The sequence below is a fragment of the Rattus norvegicus genome, chromosome 15 (genome assembly GCF_036323735.1).
Source record: "Rattus norvegicus strain BN/NHsdMcwi chromosome 15, GRCr8, whole genome shotgun sequence".
NCBI classification, from domain to species: domain Eukaryota; kingdom Metazoa; phylum Chordata; class Mammalia; order Rodentia; family Muridae; genus Rattus; species Rattus norvegicus.
The window spans coordinates 27,737,600-27,753,336 of NC_086033.1; the positions used below are offsets into that span (position 1 = coordinate 27,737,600).

The following is a 15,737-nucleotide window of genomic DNA, read 5'->3' on the forward strand; positions in this document are numbered from 1 at the left end:
TTGATTCTTCGTATTGTTCTCTTTGTTTCTAATTTATTGATTTCAGCCCCAAGTTTGGTTATTTCCTGACCTCTACTCCTTTTTGGTGTATTTGCTTCTTTTTTTTCTAGAGTTGACAGGTGAACTGTTAAGTTGCTAGTATGTGATCTCTCTAATTTCTTTATTAAGGTGTTTAGTGCTATGGACTTTCTTCTTAGCACTGCTTTCATTGTGTCCCATAAGTTTTGGTATGTTGTACCTTCATTTTCATCGAATTCTAGAAAGTCTTTAATTTCTTTATTTCTTCCCTGACCCAGTGGTCATTTGTAAAGCATTGTTCAATTCCCATGCATTTGTAGGCTTTCTGTTGTTTCTGTTGTTGTTGAAGTCCATCTTTAATCCATGATGATCTGATAAGATGCAAGGAGTTGTTCCCATCTTTCTTTTATCTGTTGAGGCTTGCTTTGTGACTGACTATATGGTTAATCTTGGAAAAGGTTCTGTGAGGTGCTAAGAAGGTATATTCTTTTGTGTTTGGGTGAAATATTCTGTAGATAATTGTTAAGTCCATTTACTCCATAACCTTTCTTAGTTTCATTATTTCTGTTTAGTTTCTGTCTTGATGATGGGTTTATTGGTGAAAGTTGAGTATTAAAGTCTCCCACTATCAATATGAAGTGTGCAATTTAAACTTTAGTAATGCTTGTTTTAAGAACATTAAGTATGCCCTTGCACTTGAGGCAAAGATTTCAGAATTGAACAGTCATCTTGGTAGACTTTTTGCTTTGATGACTATGAATTCTCCTTCCCCATTAAAATTAATTTTTTGATTAATTATGGCTGAAAGTCTATTTTATAAGAAATTATAATGGTTAATCCAGCTTGCTAACTTGCTTCTTGGACTGTTTGCTTGGAAATTTTTTTTCAAGTTTTTTACTCTGAGGTAATGGGTATCTTTGTTGTGGAGGTGTATTTATTGTATATAGCAGAATGATGGATCCTGTTTTCACATGGATTCTATTAGCCTCTGTCTTTTTATTGGGGAAAAAACTGTGGGAATGTTGAGAGATGTTAATGTGATGTTGAGAGATGTTAATGACCAATAACTGTTAATTCCTCTGATTTTGATGTTTGTGGTATGGGTGTGTGTGTGTGTGTGTGTGTGTGTGTATTTTCCCTCTTTTATTTTCGTTGGTGTGGAATTACTTTATTTCCTATACTTTTTTGGGTGTAGTTAAGCTTCCTGGGTTGGAGTTTTCCTTCTAGCATTTTCTGTAGAGCTGGATTTGTAGATAGATATTGTATAAATTTAGTTTTGTCTTGAAGTATCTTGCTTTCTCCATCTGTGGTAATTGATGGTTTCGCTTAGTATAGTAGTCTAGGTTGGCATATGTGGTCTCTTAGAGACTGCAATATATCTGTCTAGGCCCTTCTAGCTTTTGGAGTCTCTATTGAGAAGTTGAGTATAATTCTGATAGGTCTGCCTTTGTATGTTACTTGGCCTTTTTCCCCTTGCAGCTTTTAATATTCTTTCACTGTTTTATAGATGGATGTTTTGATTATTAGGTAGTGGGAAATTTTTCTTTTTGGGTCCAATCTAGTTCATGTTCTGTAAACTTCTTGTATGTTCCTTCATGTTGGAGAATTTTTCTTCTATCATGTCGTGGAAAATATTTTCTAGGCCTTGGAGCGGGGACTCTTCACCTTCTTCCATCCTATTATTTTTATGTTGGGTCTTTTCATAATATCCTTGATTGCCTGGATATTTTGTGTTAGGAATTTTTTAGATTTAACATTTTCTTTGTCTGATGTATCAATTTCTTCTACCAAATCTTCTACACTTGGGATTCTCTCTTCCACCTCTTGTATTCTCTTGATGATGTTTGCATGGTTTCTTCCTGTTCTTTTCTCTAGGTTTTCCAACACCAAGACTCCCTCAGTTTGCATTTTCTTTATTGTTTCTATTTATAGTTCCAGGTCTTATTCATTCCTTCACCTGTTTAATTGTATTTTCCTGTATTTCTTTAGTGGATTTATCCAACTCTTCTTTTAAGGCCTCTATCATCTTTATAAGATTGGATTTAAAGTAATTTTTCTTGTGCTTCAGTTGTGTTAGGATATCCAGGGCTTGCAGTAGTGGGATAGCTGTGCTCTGGAGGTGCCATACAGCCCTGGCTCTTGTTGATTGTGTTCTTATAATGGTCTTTAGAAATTTGGCTGTCCCTGTATGTCCCTGGTAAAGCCAGTCTCCAGAAAGGTGGGCTTAACCTAGATTTTTTTGTACATCTGGGCTCAGGTGGGCAGCCTTAGGCTGGATAGTGATACTCAGAGAGATGTATACCTCTCTGAGTCATATAAACAAACCATGTTCTCCACAGTTGCTGGGACAACTGTGTGTGCACCAGGACAGCTGGGTGTGCACCAGGGGACTCAGGGCTAGTAGACTGGGGTGGAAAGGGATCTAACCTGAATGTTCCTGGTGAAACCTGCCTGGTAAAGATAGGTGGAGTGGTGTTCAGAAAATAGAGCTATGGGGACAGCACACAGCTTGAAATAGCTGGGTATGTCCCAGAGTACTTGGCAGGCTGGGTTTTACTTTTTAAGTTCCTGAAACTAACAAAAGTGATTTCAAAAAAATGTAGTAATTTTACTTCCAAAATCAGTTGAGAAGTTCTCTTTGGAGAGGAAAATGATGAGGGAAAGAAGGAAGAGAGGATTAAACACCTATTTTAATGTGTTTCTCTAACCATTGTTATCACAGAGAAGCCTTCATCAATGTTATCAAAAATGTAGATGTGGAGTATTACATTCAAGTGTAATTTTATAATTTTCAGAGTGGACATACTCACTGGTAGCATTTGTGATCTCGGTTGATCAAAATGTTAGTAGACTAAGACCAGGATCAATCCATTAAGTACAAATGCCATTCCATCATCTGTTAAATTCAACCTTTTGTTTTTATAAGGATTCCATTTTAAATACATTTCTTTATCCAAGTCTAGCTCCCTGAATAGAGTAACCATGCATTACCAAGAAAGTTGGTGAGTGCAAGCAGCTGTGGATCCCCAAGGCAATAACCCCATCAGTGCTTCCCCAAGTGGGGCTCCCATTCTGTCTTGTTCTGGAACACAGAAAACTCCCTCACAGGGAACCAAGTGGAGGCAAATTCACATGGCCTCAAAGCCTGCTACATAGGATGGAAAATGATCTCTTCGAAGTCCTTCACTGTTACGAATCATTTAAGAATGTAGGAGCAGCAGATTCTAGAAAGGAGCTGACACAAGATTGCCCTATTAGAAGGGAGATTCTTGTGACCATAGTTGTAAGGGGGTATAATCAGGCCTTGAAGTGGGAGAGCATTAGAAGAAGTTCATACCAGAGACAGAATGATTGAGGCCATGAAGATTTAGACAGCCTTCCCTTCGTTAGGAGAGATGCTTGAAGTGGGAGAGTAGGAGAGATATCTGGCATGTACAGAATTATGTGTGTTCTACAAGAGAGAGGTAAGCCCTTCAGTAGCTCTCAAAAACATTCTAAACCAAAGGTTTTTATTTACTTGTATATATTTTCAGGATTCCCTCTCCATTTGCTTTGTCAGACACAGTCTACATGAATCTTAGATTGCTTTCTACTGCTGTGATAAATGCCATGACCTAAAGCAACTGTGGAGAACATGGTTTGTTTATATGACTTAGACATCCAATCATAGCCAATCATTGAAAGAAACTAGTGTAGGAACTTACTTGCTTTCTTTAAGATCCTGTTCAACCATCTTTCTTATGCCTCCCAGAACCACCTGCCCAAGGACAGCACGGCCCAGAGCACCTCTGCATCAATCATCACTCAAGAAAATGACATGAGGACATGCTTAAAGATAATTCTGTTGGAAGCTTTTCCTCAACTTCATCCTATATGATCTACTTGGCAGAAACTAACCAGCATGATGAGGGAAATGGAAGAGGCGGGCACTGAATAGGACCATAATTTATCTTGTCATTGTAAGAAAGAGGAACTAGCTTGCCTCCACATCACCTCAGCCTGAGTGCTCATAGCCAGAGTTGTCTTTGTAGAGAACAGACTACTGGAGAGTGTGGCCTTGATCTGGGAGATAGAGGGGAAGGTAGAGGGTCTCTTATTTAACATCCACCATCAACTATTGCCTCAAGTTTCCCTCAGGGCCAAATGGGAGAGAAAAACCAAATGAAAGAGTTCCTGCAGATCTAACATAAAAGTCTATTTAAATAGTACAACTGCTGTTTTGAAATTAGAAATAGTTTTTGCCCTAAAGGATAATCACATTGCCAGAGTGGTGAGAGAAAAACACACACTTAAGGAGAGACCTAAGTAAACACACGCACACACACACACCATGTTGTCAAGGTTTAGAGATTTGAAACAGGATAAAGTCCCTAAAGCCACCTTCTAATAAAACTTGAGAGACACAACCTGTACCCAAAGAAAGTCTTTAATATAAGACAACTCAAAGAACCAACCAAAAGTGGAAAGAAGAAAAGGGAGCTTTACTATGGGGTATGTGTGTCTGTGTGTTAAGAGAGTGAGAGAGAAAGGAATAAGAGAGAAAAACATCTAGTAAAAGAATATTTACTGGAGGGTGTAATGTACATTATATTGGTCTTTTTGTTGTTATTGTGATTATTGTTTTATAAATTTCTTTTTTATTAGAGATTTTTAAATTTACATTTCAAATGTTATCCCCTTTTCTAGTTTCCCATACATAAACGCCCTACCCCATAACCACTCCCCCTTCTTCTATGAGGATATTCCCCCTCCCCAACCACCCACCCCTTCTTGCCTCCCAGCTGTAACATTATCCTACAAGGAGGTGAGGGGGTCCAGCTTTGGCAGAACCAAGAGCTTCTCCTCCAATTGGTGCCCAACAAGGTCATCCTCTGCTACATATGCAGCTGGAGGATGGGTCTGTCCCTGTGTACTCTTTGGATGGTAGTTTAGTCCCTGGGAGCTCCCATTGGTTGGTATTGTTGTTCTTATGAGGTTGCAAACACTTCAGCTTCTTCAATTCTTTCTCTAACTCCTCCAAAGGGGACACCAGTCTCAGTTCAATGGTTGTCTGCTAACATTTGCCTCTGGATTTGTCATGTTCTGGCAGAGCCTCTCAGAAAACAGCTGTATCAGGCTCCTGTCAGCATGCAATATTGTCTAGGTTTGGTGGCTGTATGAATATGGACTAGATCCCCAGGTGGGGCAGGCTCTGAATGGTCACTCCTTCAGTCTCTGCTGAAAACTTTGTCTCCATATCTCCTGCTATGGATATTTTTGTTCCACTTTCTAAGAAAGACCGAATCATCTGCACTTTGGTCATCATTTTTCTTGAGCTTCATGAGGACTTGGGTAATCAAAGTTTTGGGGCTAATAACCACTTATCAGTGAGTGTATACCATGTGTGTTTTCTGTGATTGGATTACCTCACTCAGGATGATATTCTCTAGTTGCATCCATTTGCCTATGAATGTTGTGAAGTCATTGTTTTTGATAGCTGAGTAGTACTCCATTATGTAGATTTACCACATATACTGTATCCATTCCTCTGTTGGAGGACATCTGGGTTTTCCCTAGCAGTATTATAAATAAGACTGCTATGAACATAGTGGAGCATGTGTCCTTATTATATGCCGGAGCATCATTTGAATATATGCTGAGGAGTGGTATAGCTGGGTCCTCAGGTAGTACTATGTCCAATTTTCTAAGGAACCTCCAGATCAATTCCCAGAGTGGTTGTACCAGCATGTAATCCCACCAACAATGGAGGAGTGCTCCTCTTTCTCCACATCCTCTCCAGCATGTACTGTCACCTAAATTTTTTATCTTAGTCATTCTGAATGGTGTGAGGTGGAATCTAAGAATTGTTTTTGATTTGTATTTCCCTGATGACTAAGGACGTTGAACATTTCTTTAGGTACTTCTCAGACATCTGATATTCCTCAGCTAAAAATTCTTGTTTAGGTCTGTACCCCATTTTTAAAAGGGTTATGTGATTCTCTGGAGTCTAATTTCTTGAGTTCTTTGTATATATTGGACATTACCCCTCTGTTGGATGTAGGATTGGTAAAGATCTTTTCCCAATCTGTTGGTGGCCATTTTATCCCTAATGACAGTGTTCTTTGCCTTATAGAAGCTTTGCAGTTTTATGAGGTCCCATTTGTTGATTCTTGATTTTAGAACATAAGCTATTGGAGTTTTGTTCAGGAAATTTTCCCCAGGTTTCTAGTACATTCTAGAGGGTCCATCTCCCACTCCCTGAGGTTGCATATTTCCATTCATTCTGCTGGGCTTCAGGGCTTCTCTGCTATTCCTTCCAATACCTGATCATGTTCCTCTTTTCCCTCCCTCTCCCCTCTCTTACCTAGGTCCTTCCTCTGCCTCCTGTGGTTGCTCTCTTCTCCCTCCCAAGTGGGATTGAAGCATTTTCATTTGTGCCTTTCTGCTTGCTAGCCTTCTTGAGTTCTGTGGATTGTATCCTAGGTATTCTGAACTTTTTCACCTAATATTATTAGGCAGTACATATAATGCATGTACTTTTGGGTCTGAGTTATCTCACTCAGGAAGATATTTTTAGTGCCATCTATTTGCCTGAAAAACCCATGATGGCCTTGTTCTTAATAGCTGAATAGTATTCCATTGTGTAAATGAACCACATTTTCTAATCCATTCTTCTGTGGTTGGACATCTGGGTTCTTTTTAGCTTCTGGCCACTATGAACATAGTGGAACATGTGCCCCTGTGGTATGGTTGTGCATTTTTTGGGTATATGCCCATGAGTGGTATAGCTGGATCTTCAGGTAGATCTATTTAAAATTTTCTGAGGAACCTCCAGACTGATTTTCAGAGTGGTTGTACCAGTTTGCAATCCTCGCCAACATTTGCTGTCACCTGAGTTTTTGATCTTAGCCATTCTGGTGCAAGGTAGAATCTCAGGGTAGTTTTGATTTGCATTTCCCTAGGATCAGGTAAACTATTTAAATAGTTCTATAACCTCTAATGAAATAGAAGCAGTCCTCAAAGGCACCCCAACCCCCCCAAAAGCAGCTTAGGGCCAGATGCTTTTAGTGCAGAATTCTACCAGAGTTTCAAAGAAGAGCTAATACCAGCATTCTTTAACTATTCCAAAAAATAGAAAGGAATGTGGCCAAATTCATTCTCTGAGGTCACACTCTCTGTGATATCTAAACCATACAAAGGTTAAACAAATAAAATATCAGAATAATTTCCCATATGAGCATTGGTGCAAAAATACCCAATAAAACACTCATAAACTGAATACAAGAACACATCAAAAGTATAGCCTTCATTCCAGGGATTCAGGGATGGTTCAGTATATGAAAATTCATCAACATGATCCAACATAATATGATCATCTCCTTAGATGCTGAAAAAGCCTTTGACAAATCTAACACCCCTTCATGATAAAAAATCTGGGCTACAAGGCACATACCTAAGCATAGTAGAAGTAATCTACAGCAATCCAATAGCCAACATCAAGTGTAATGGAGAGAAACTTTAAGCAATTCCACTAAAATCAAGGAGAAGTCAAGGCTGCCTACACTCTCTGTATCTAGTCAACATAGTATTTGAAGTTCTAGCTAGAGCAATAAGACAACTATAGGAAATTGCCAGGGACCATTGAGGCACCCCAGGGGGACTGGTTTCAGGTGGGCAAGGAGTCAGCAAATGACAAACAGACACAGACGCCAGATGGTCTTGGATCTGAGTGCGATTTTACTGTTCAAGCATCAGACTTTTATCATCATAAAGCAAAGTGAAAAGCAATGTTGCATATACACAGGAACAGGAAGGACCAAGGTTCCCAGGAACAGTTTTACAATGTTCTTATTAGATATTCATAAATTGGACACAACTCCAAGAAATCAGTAAACCATTCATTTGCAAGGAATATCTGAAGTTGATGTTATCTCTAATGTTTGAGACAGTGGCCAAGTTGGCAAACCACTCAGTGGTATTTGTGGTCAGCAGTTAACTATCTGAGATTTTATAGTAACCTTCTTCTTGTTGCTTTTTGAGCTGCCAAATTAGATTCATCATATATGGGTTTCTTTCTAATTTCTTCTAATATATTTAATTCTAACACTAACTCTACTTAGGGGTTGTTGTAACTGTGTAATGATACTATCTCTATTCTCTTTAAATAATAAACACCACGGGGGTCAAGATTGTGCCAATTTTCCCCATAAATGGGAGTGAATAATATACCTATTTTCCATTGTTATTGATCAATCGATTCCCAGATTCATCATAATCTCCTGTATATGACAAGGGATCAAGGGGAGCACACTGTGGCCCCATCCTGCTTACAGGGGGAAACCACCATCTCCCTGCTCTAAGCCATTGCCATCTGCCATCTGCCATCCACAAATCTCTTAGGAATGCCGTAAAGCCTTTTATTTTTAGAGAAACTCATTCCTTTCTTTAAAGGAAACTCATAAGAGTGAGTGGCTGGAATAATTTCCTGTCTAACCATCCCCACTTTTAAGGGTTATATGTATTTACAGGGAGTTCTGGTAAAACAATTCTTACTGCTGTAGTTCAGTCAAAAGTCCATATTCTGCAAGATAAATGATGACATTTTCCCACAGAAAGGCCAAATCCAAAACAGGGTCAGTGGTTACCCTATTGCACTTTCTGTGATCTTTCTTTGTCTATGGGAGGCTAGTAGGGCAGAATGTGCCCTGAACAAAAGTACACAGGGTAGAAATGAGATGGCAAGAAAAGATGTTCCAAGCATGGCAGCCATGATGAGTGAAGTACGTATCCTTCTGAGAGGACAGCCAATCCCTCCAGGAGACTGACTTGCTTGAAGTCATTGCCTGGGGTGAGTGTGCCAGGCTTTTGCCCAGTCACACAGACTCTACTGGAGGGAGTGTGGCAGGAAATCAAGGGGATACAACTTGGAAAGGAAGAAGTCAAACTACCACTGTTTGAAGATGATATGATGGCATGCACAAGTATCTCCAAGGTAAACACCCTCAGCAAAGTGGCTGGATACAAAATTAACTGAAAAAAAAAGTAGCTCTCCTTTATACAAATGATAAAGAGACTGAGAAAGAAATTAGGAGAACAACACCCTTTACAATAGCCATAGTAATATATCTCAGTGTAGCTCTAACCGAGCAAGTGAAAGGTCTGTATGACAGGAACTTCCAGTCTCTGAAAAGACTAATTGCAGAAGATATCAGAAGATGGAAAGATCTCCTATGCTCATGGATCAGTAGGATTTACGTAGTAAAAATGGCCATCTTACCAAAAGCAATCTACAGATTCCATGAAATTCCCGTAAAAATTCCAATGCAATTCTTTACTGACTTTGAGAGAGCAATTTTCAACTTTAGGTGAAAAAACAAAACAAAAACAAACAGACAAAAACAAAAATAAACAAAACCCAAAAACAAACAAAAACCCAAAAACCCCAGGATAGCTAAAACAATCTTGTAAAATAAAAGAACTTCTGGAAGTTTTATCATCCTTGATTTCAAGTCATTTCAAGTGTAGGAAGAGTAATAAAACTGTATGTTATTGGCATAAAAACAGACAGGTTGATCAACGGAATCGAATCAAAGACCCAGAAGCAAACCATATATGTATGGATACTTGATTTTTGATAAAGAAACCAAAACAATACAATGGGAAAAAGAAAGTATTTGCACCAATAGGTGCTTGTTTAATTGGATGTGTGAATGTAAAAATGCAAATAGACCCATTCCTTTTTCCCTGCACAAAGCTCAAGTCCAAGTGGATCAAAGACCTCAACACAAAACTGGGCACATTAAATCTAATAGAAGAGAAGGTGGGGATCTTCCTTGTACATATTGGCATAGCAGATAAATTCCTGAACAGAACACCAATAGCTTAGGCACTGAGATCAACAATTAATAAATGGGACCTCATGAAACTGAAAAGCTTTTGCAAGGCTAAGTACACCATGTATAAGACAAAACAGCAGCCTACAGATTGGGAAAAGATCTTTACCTACCCTACATCTGGCAGCAGACTAATATCCAAAATATATAAAGAACTCAAGAAATTAGACACCAACAAACAAAATAGCCCAATTTAAAAGGGAGTACAGAGCTAAATAGAATTCTCAACAGAGGAATATCTAATGGCTGAGAAATACATAAAGAAATGTTCAAAATCTTTAGTCATCAGGTGAATGTAAATAAAAAAATGACTCTGAGATTTCAACCTTATACACATTAGAATGGCTAAGACCAAAACTCAAGGGGCAACACATGCTGGCAAAGATGTGGAACAAGGGAGAACACTTCTCCATTGCTGGTGCGAGTGTAAACTTGTACAACCACTTTGGAAATCAATTTGGCTTTTTCTCAGAAAATTGGGAGTAGTTCTACCTGAAGACCCAGATATACCACTGCTGGGCATCTTCCCAAAAGATGCTTCCCTATATCACAAGGACACTTGCTCAACTATGTTTATGGGAGGTTTTTATCCATCATAGCCAGAAATGGAAACCAATCGACATGTCCCTCTACTGAAGAATGTACATACAGAATGTGGTACATGTTACACAGTGGAGCACTATTCAGTCGTTGAAAACAAAATCATCATGAAATTTGCAGGTAAATAGATGGAACTAGAAACCATCCTGCCAGGTGTGGGGAGGATAAGGGAGGTGGCCAGATGGCCATGAAAATGAATAACGAACTATGCAACTGAAGATGTTTGGGAGGTGGGGGGGGCATCGTCAGGATGTGACAGAGACCTGGGTTAAAGGAGATATCCAAGAATCAATGGGGGTGACCTTATCTGTGACTCACAGCATTAAGGATATGTGGGTCTGTATTTTGCCACACCACTGGGGTGTGGGACATGACACTTGGGCAGGCAGAACCCAGAGACATTAGAATGCTCCCTGCTCATAAATAGCAGATGTGCAGCTTGGTCTTCCTGTGGGTCCTAAACAACTGGAGAGGGTGCTATCCCAAAAATGTTGCCTATACATGGAATATATTCTAGCTGGGCTGCCTTGTCTGGGTTCAGTGGGAGAGAATTCACCAAGCCCTGAAGAGACTTGATGTGCCAGGGTTGGAGGATACTGGGGGGTGGGCCCAGCCACTCAGAAAGAGAGGGGCAGGGGCAAATAGGGGGAAAGACTATAGGAAGGGGTGACCAGAATGGGGGCAGTGAGCAGGATGTAAAGTGAATATATATTCAATAAATTAATATATATATATTAAATAAAAAGAAAATAACATCATGAGTATGGTAACCCAGATCAAGAAAGACATAGACATTATGTACTCACTTATAAGTGAAAAGTAGCCATAAAGCACAGGATAACCACACTACTATGAAACTAAGTAATAAGGAGGGCCCAAGGGAGAATACATGACTCTCACTCAAAAGGGAAAATAAAATAGATGCCTGAGATGAAGCGGGGGAGCCGGGTGGAAGACAGGGTAAGGAGGGGAACAGCAATGGGGCTCAGGTGCGGGGAGAGGTGGGGCAGGAGAGGACTGTGTGTGAGAATGGAGTTGATAGGGGGCGTCTCTGGGACTAGCTGGAGACCTGAGAGGGGGGAGGCTCCTGAGAGTCTATGGTGGCTACCCTAGCTGATCCTCCTATCATCTGGGAATACGGAGACTGAGGTGGTCATCTCCAGTAGCCATGTGGGACTTCCAGTGGAGGAAGATTGACATCAACCCATCAACAAAACCTTAAACCTAAAATTTGTCCTGTCTACAAGATGTACAGAGAGAAAGATGGAGCAGAAGTTGAGGGAAAGGCCAACCAATGACAGGCCAAACTTGAGACCCATCCGATGTGAGAAAGCCAAACCCCAACACTATTAATGATACTCTGCCGTGCTTGCAGACGGGAACCTGGCATAACTGTCTCCTTGGAGGCTTCATCCAGCAGTGGATGGAAATAGCTGCACAGACTCATAGCCCAACATCAGGCAGAGCCAGGGGATTCTTGTGGAAGAGCGGGGGACAGGATCAAGGGAGCTGGAGGAGTCAAGGACACCACAAGATGACCTACTGAGCCAATTAACCTGGGCCCATGGGGCCTCACAGAGGCTAAACCATCAACCAAAGGGCATTCAGGGGCTATCCATAGACCCCTTACACATTTGTAGCAGATATGCGTCTTGGTCTTCATGTGGGCCCTTGCTCTAGGTGATGTTCCTGGAGTCTGCTTTAAGGTTGCTAAAGAAGCCCACAGGTCTCTTTGGGCCCTGTGCAAGGCAAGAAGGAAAAACCAAGATTATGAGAGCATAAACTTTGACGATGGAAACAATAATAAATTTCATACTCTACAAAAAAGCAGCCATTTCTAGGCTTATACAAATTACATACACTTTTAGAAGAATAAAGATCATGACTCTTTATTCCTCTTGCCTTGGTCTCTTTGTACATTATGATGCTTAGGTGGTGAGGCCAACAGGTAAAACAGACGGATTAAGGAAACCACGGAGTAAAATATTGCCCAAGGACATTAAAAAAAAAAAAAGAACTGGATTAGCGCTGTCTCTGACTCTCCTGCCTGCCACTGGTTCCCTTTCCCCCAGCTGGACTGCTTGGTTGGGCCTCAGTGGGAGAGCATGCACTTAGTTCTGCTTCAGTATCCCAGAACGTAGTGGTGCCCAAGGGGGGTTCCCCTTCTCTGAGAAGAAAGGAAATGGTTAATGTGGAGGGGACTTGTAAGGGTGGGACTGGGAGGAGAAAAGAGAGGGGGCTATGATTGGGATGTAAAGTGAATAAATAAATTAATGGAAAAAATTGTTTACTTGATTTCTGTTTCAGTTTTTAAGACTTAGTGTTTTTTTTTTAATATGGACATGTAAATAGAAATGATGAAATCGATAGGACTTGTAACTGTTTTTTTTAACTAATTTATAATGAAATCAATAGAACTCTTTTTAACTAGTTTATACAGACATGAGCATATGATTTTTTTGTACACAAATATTTATTCCAATACAAATCCTGCACTTACAGATAAAAACTGTATTATTATTTATGCAGTAGAAAATCAAAGAGCTAGAAGAGAACTCATAAATTCATACTGCAAAGAGCGAGATTCAGAGTTTTCTTCCTACATTGATTAATTTTGTAAAGCTGGTTTAATTCCTCCAAACTTCGTTATTCCTCCTGAAAATTGAGGCTAGTAATTTACATGTCATATGTGTAATCTTAAGATTATGGTATTAATCCTACTATATGTATTTGTTCATATATAAACATTAAAATGAATTTAGTAAAATAATTAAACTTTTCGTTTACTAATTCTTACTCTGTATCCCCTTACGCTCTGATTGACTATACAGAGAAAAGGTCTTCCTATTTCCACAGTTTTGTTATCCTGATGCCATCTTCTGCCACCAGCATTCCAAGGGAATTTGGAGTCCCTTTTCTCCTATGTGACTCAAGTGGTGGATCTAGTGTGGCTGAAATTCTTCTAACCCCAAGTAAAATGTCCTATAAATGTCTACCCTCTCTAGCGATGACGTGGAATGAGGTGAGGAATACTTTTTTCTCATTTGTAATGGTTATAATGAGAAGACCTTTTTTTGCTAGCAGCAAACCACCGAACTGAGAACAGGACCCCCTTGGGGGGAATTAGAGGAAGGATTGAAAGAGCTGAAGGGGCCTGCAACCCCATAAAACAACAATGCCAACCAACCAGAGCTTCCAGGGACTAAACCACTACCCAAAGACTATACATGGACTGACCCAGGGCTCCAACTGCATATGTAGCAGAGAATAGCCTTGTTGGGCACCAGTGGAAGGGGAAGCCCTTGGTCCTGCCAAGGTTGGACCCCCGGTGCAGGGGAATATGGAGGGGACAATAAGGGGGATGTATAGGGGGAATGTATAGGGGGAGGGGGAGGGGAGGGAATGGGGGCTTATGGACAGGAAACCAGGAAGGAGAATAACCTTTGAAATTTAAGTAAAGAAATATATCTAATGAAAAATTAAAAAAGTAAAAAATTAAAAATCTAAAACATATCAAAAATTATTTATTTATTTATTTATAGAGATACTTATTTACATTTCAAATGTTATCCCTTTTCCTGGTTTCCTGTCCATAAACCCCCTATCCCATTCCCCCCTCCCTCTTCTTCTATGAGGCTGTTCCCCCACTCATCCACCCACCCCTTCCCACCCTGACATTCCCCTACACTGGGGGGTTGAGCTTTGGCAGGACCAAGGGCTTTTCTTCCCATCGGTGCCCAACAATGCCATCCTCTGCTACATGTGCCGCTGGAGCCGTGGACCTGTCCATGTGTGCTCTTTGGATGGTGGTTTAGTGCCTGGGAGCTCTGGTTGGTCGGTATTGTTGTTCTTAGACTATCACACAGAAAAACCCTTTACTTCAAATTCTACAGGAGAGGGAATGAAAGCAATGAGGAGGACTCAGAACTGAAGGATTTTGTCTGAGCCGGAAACAAGAGTCACAATCCAAATTCACCTGGGATTCAAAGATTTCAGTAGAGATGAGCTGTAAGGTGGAGTTGGTGAGAGGTGGAGAAAATTTGAGACAGTATCCTAGAAGGTAGAATTAGTGTTAAAGACACTGGGACATGCGCACAGACTTCAGTTACAAAGGAGAACTCAGCCATACCCAACTCTGCTGTACTTTGCGCCTTGAAAATTCTTTTGGGGAAAGTTCTGAATTTTTGTGATAATTATTTATTCTCTTGCTCCTTGTACTTCATCATATTCCACTCTACTCTCATGGAATCAATGTCCTCAGCTTATAAATGTCTGAAACCTCTTCAACTAAAAAAAGGTCCCTAAAACCTAGTTTAGGCGAATGGCTATTCTCTTATTTATTTATTTCATAAAACATTATTTGCTTGTTTGCTTCTTGTAGTTGCATATCCATACTTAGAATCTGGTGGAAGTTATTCTCTTGAAGGTCACGCATCACCTCATAACGGTCAGTTCAGAAAACTAACTTTATGTATGTATGTATGTATGTATGTATGTATGTATGTATGTATGTATGTATGTTTGTCCCAACTACAGCTTCCTTTCTCTCCTCTCCTTCCAGTTCCTCCTTGATCCCCCTCCTCTTTGACAATCCATCTGCTCCTCCTCATGTTTCTCTTCAGGAAAATGCAGGCTTTTTGTGGACATCGACTAGTTATGGCATCACATGTTGCAATAAGACTAGGCACCTCCTTTCCTATTAAGGCTAGATGAGGCAAACCATTAGAAGGAAAGGGTTTGAAAAGCAGGCAATAGGGTGGGAGACAGCCCCTGCTATCACTGTTAGGAATCCTAAGCTATACAATTGTCAGTCCCTAGGTCAGTCCCATATAGGCTCCTTGGTTTGTGGTTCAGTCTCTGCGAGCCCCTATGGATTCAGGTTAATTGACTTCGTAGGTTTTCTTGTGGTGTCCTTGACCCCTTTGGCTCTTACAATTCTTTTCTCTTCTTCCACAGGATTCCCCAAACTCTGCCTAATGAACCTTTGCAAAATTATCTTTTATTTGCCAGATGTAATTGCCATCTTGAAGGCTTACTGCTGAACAGGCTCAACCTTTCTAGTTCTTTCTGAACTCTGGCTAACTCATTATGGCTCAAACTCGTCTCCATGTTGACTGATTCAATGTGACTTCTCTCAGCTGCTCACTGAATTGCTCTGCTTGGCGTCAAGCTTACTCTGGCAATTTGTTCTAATCATCTGGCTCCTTCTTATTCTCTGACTTCAACTGTCTCTGCTGAACTGCACTG

General features: G+C 40.3%; 1 long non-coding RNA gene across 2 annotated transcripts in view; it reads left to right on the forward strand.

Moving 5' to 3' along the window:
* Positions 1-15,737, forward strand: part of LOC102555050 (uncharacterized) — a 90,495-nt gene that overhangs the window by 52,576 nt on the left and 22,182 nt on the right. Inside the window, exons 3-4 of one of the 2 annotated variants that reach the window (XR_005493941.2) lie at positions 3,770-10,610; positions 13,322-13,840. The exons of the other annotated variant lie outside the window; for it this stretch is intronic. This is a non-coding gene — a long non-coding RNA (uncharacterized LOC102555050). Of the gene's footprint in view, positions 1-3,769; positions 10,611-13,321; positions 13,841-15,737 lie in introns of those variants that run through there. 2 annotated transcript variants of the gene reach the window in all.